This window comes from Macrobrachium rosenbergii, chromosome 14 (assembly GCF_040412425.1).
Source record: "Macrobrachium rosenbergii isolate ZJJX-2024 chromosome 14, ASM4041242v1, whole genome shotgun sequence".
In the NCBI taxonomy this organism is placed as follows: domain Eukaryota; kingdom Metazoa; phylum Arthropoda; class Malacostraca; order Decapoda; family Palaemonidae; genus Macrobrachium; species Macrobrachium rosenbergii.
The window spans coordinates 42,999,771-43,002,796 of NC_089754.1; the positions used below are offsets into that span (position 1 = coordinate 42,999,771).

At 37.3% G+C, this 3,026-nt stretch overlaps 1 protein-coding gene across 1 annotated transcript in view; it reads right to left on the reverse strand.

The window, feature by feature from the left end:
• The window catches only part of LOC136846038 (homeobox protein OTX2-like), a 343,077-nt gene extending 340,341 nt beyond the window's left edge, over positions 1 to 2,736 (reverse strand). Inside the window, exon 1 of the mRNA XM_067116690.1 lies at positions 2,514 to 2,736. The gene's annotated coding sequence lies outside the window, so the exon portion shown is untranslated. The remainder of the gene's footprint in view (positions 1 to 2,513) is intronic.
• Positions 2,737 to 3,026: the final 290 nt, after the last annotated feature.

Here is a 3,026-nt window from a genome sequence, read left to right on the forward strand (position 1 = left end):
CTCGAGAGAAAACGGGAACGTCGACCATCTCGACCGTCATGCCAATTAGGAAGATCTTTACCGGACGCTATTTACCTGCGGTGGTCATTATTGCCGTCCCGTGACGGGCGTATGGGGGCTATTTATTACAAATCGCTGGTATCACACACCTGCGATGTACCTGGCCGATAAAAAAAAAAAAAAAAAAAACTAAACCTTTGGAATGTAAATTCTCTTCTTTTAATGGCATCAGGAGGAACATAATCCAAAAAATTTCGTAATGCATCGATAAATCATCCCTAATGATCTACAAAACGCCAAGGAGCATTCCCGTCTGCCAGTTACGAGGCGATCAATGACTTTATCCGCGAACTGCAGAAATCCAGTCCACCGACTGGCCAGAAAGTCATATAAATCAAGCATCGCCGCTTCCAGGAAGATCTCTTCGCCGAAAGGATATTAATTGGGTAATTGATCAATGGAGCAAGTGGTTACACAAGGCAGTAATGTAATACGTTTCGCTTTATTTGACCGGCTAATTAACGTACGCGGAATAATAAATCTCATTTATCCCACACAAATACCGGAGTTCCTTGCCGCTAGAACAGCTCTGAGCAGGGTCCAGAAACCTTGGCTTTGAGAATGAGCGACTCTATTGAAGGTATTGAAAATACTTCTAATTTCAAAAGGTATTGTCTAAAATTTATCTTAATGTGATTTGAACCATCCACCTGCCCTAATTACTATCTGAGAAAGCGATGCAGCGTTTAAACTCCTATTGAATACAAGTACTGTACAGTGAACACAGTTTTACAAGCATATGGACATAAACAAGATATGCATACATTCCTCCATCTCTATCATACAAACACAGTATGTATATACATATACAACACACACACACACACACACACACACACATATATATATATATATATATATATATATATATACCTAGGCCTATTCGAATTTTTATCACATCTCCACGACATTTTTTTTATATTCACAAACATTACGCTACAAATATCGTTTAATATCCATTCGTTCTACCTCGGAAATAACACCGAAAGGGGAATTATATATAAGTAATAAGTGATTCGTAACCTGGGAGATTTTGAACTCCAGAAAGCATTCCGAGCGAATATTGCAAATTTCATGTCTTTCTCCACACAGACTGTGCCCTACCTTTGGTGACTTAAGTATACGTAATTTACTATTCAGGCCAATAGAAATACATTGGTATTCAACAGAACGAGTCTAAAACAGACAGCTTGCTAACTTCTCTCTAATCTCTCTCTCTCTCTACATATATATACATGTATGTGTATATATATATATATATATATATATATATATATATATATATATATATATATATATATATATATATATATATATATATATATATCAGTCTGTGCGTATTAATGTGCATAACAGCGCAAATATCAAGCTTTGCATATCAAGTGATTAATTACTTAAACCACACTATATGAATAATGTGCATTCGATGGTGCATATGTTATAAATACGTAGAAACACTAATTTCAGGCTTTGCATTCCGAGTGGTTAATAACTTGAAGGAGTTAAACCGGAGCTGAGCTATTAAATGCTAGTCATCCTATCCAATAGTCGCAATAGGATTTGAAGAATTATAAATATGAGACTACATTACGAAGCTCCGCCTTTCCCGCAGAACCTAGGCCTATATCCCTTAAGCCCGATCGGCTAGCAACAACGCTGGCTACCAAAACAATTTGCTTCGTAGCCTTTCCTGAACTTGTGTAAATTTTACTGTTAATCTGGCAGAGTTAATTCTGAAAAAAAAGGTAACGAGTATGTTTAACCCTCATCTTTAAAAGATTTTTTTAAATATACTGCTTGGAATACCAGAACGAGACAATTTACTGACCTACACACACACATACACACAAATAAATGTCACCTTCGCGTGCGTCATATTTCTCTCTTTTACATGCTAGAGTATCCATACTATCGATAAATTACAGGAATATACTGATGAACCTACCAGTTAGTCCAGAACTACCGTCAAAAGTGAAGGCAGTTTAAGAGAGGGTCGAGACAGCAAGTAATTAACCTTAGTGAAGGAGACTGTACCGTACCAGGGTTGAGACAAACTGTATCCAGGATACGACAATAACCAAGAATTCATTACCAATTGGCTATAGCCTTATTATATATAGGGTTACACATAGCTTCCTATATTGCATTATGTTATTAGGCCTATGTGAACAACTGCAAAATTTACTTTAACCGGCAGATGCTTGTCAACAAGAACGGTCACTATACTAACCAAAAGCCAGACATAGGTCTAGCCTATATCTGTCACCGAAGAATGCCTTAACCACCACAAAACGAACTTAGAAAAAATATACAAAGCATATGTATACATACGCTTATCGCTGTTTTACCATTATTTTTAAAGTTTATTTCCACATATAGCAACGTTGGAAATAAAGGTATCGGAATACTGGCACAACGTGGCAAACTTGAACATGGGCACGGGCAACACTTACCTCAGCTAGCCTGGTCACAGCGTTCCACCACCGTAGTTACTAAATACTGGACGAGAATCAGCGTTACAGTTCCACAACTTCGCTGCATTATGTATCCGGAACGTATGCAACGGAAACTGGAAGGCCTAATCAACTATTCCCGGATTAATTTATTAAAAGCCGGAATAACATAGCCACAACAAGATCTAAAGAGTTAGGAAACGCCAGACACTGTAGCCATCTCAAACTGAAACCTTAATGGTTTTTATTTTGTCTCCAGTGTTGTAACGTCTTTCGTACCTTCACATATTCTGTCTGAGTTTTCGTTTAATTACCGGTGTGCCATTCTGCATTTACTTGGTCCACAATTCAATAGTCAAAAGTATTATTCTAAGGAAGATTTACAAGAGGGTTCATTGACTACCGATTCGGCAACAGTGTAAGTTGTGTCGGTGTTCAGAAAACGTTGGTTGTCGTGGAGTGTCATTTGATAGTGATTCTGTGACTAAAATTTATAGTGTTTATTAGTATTCA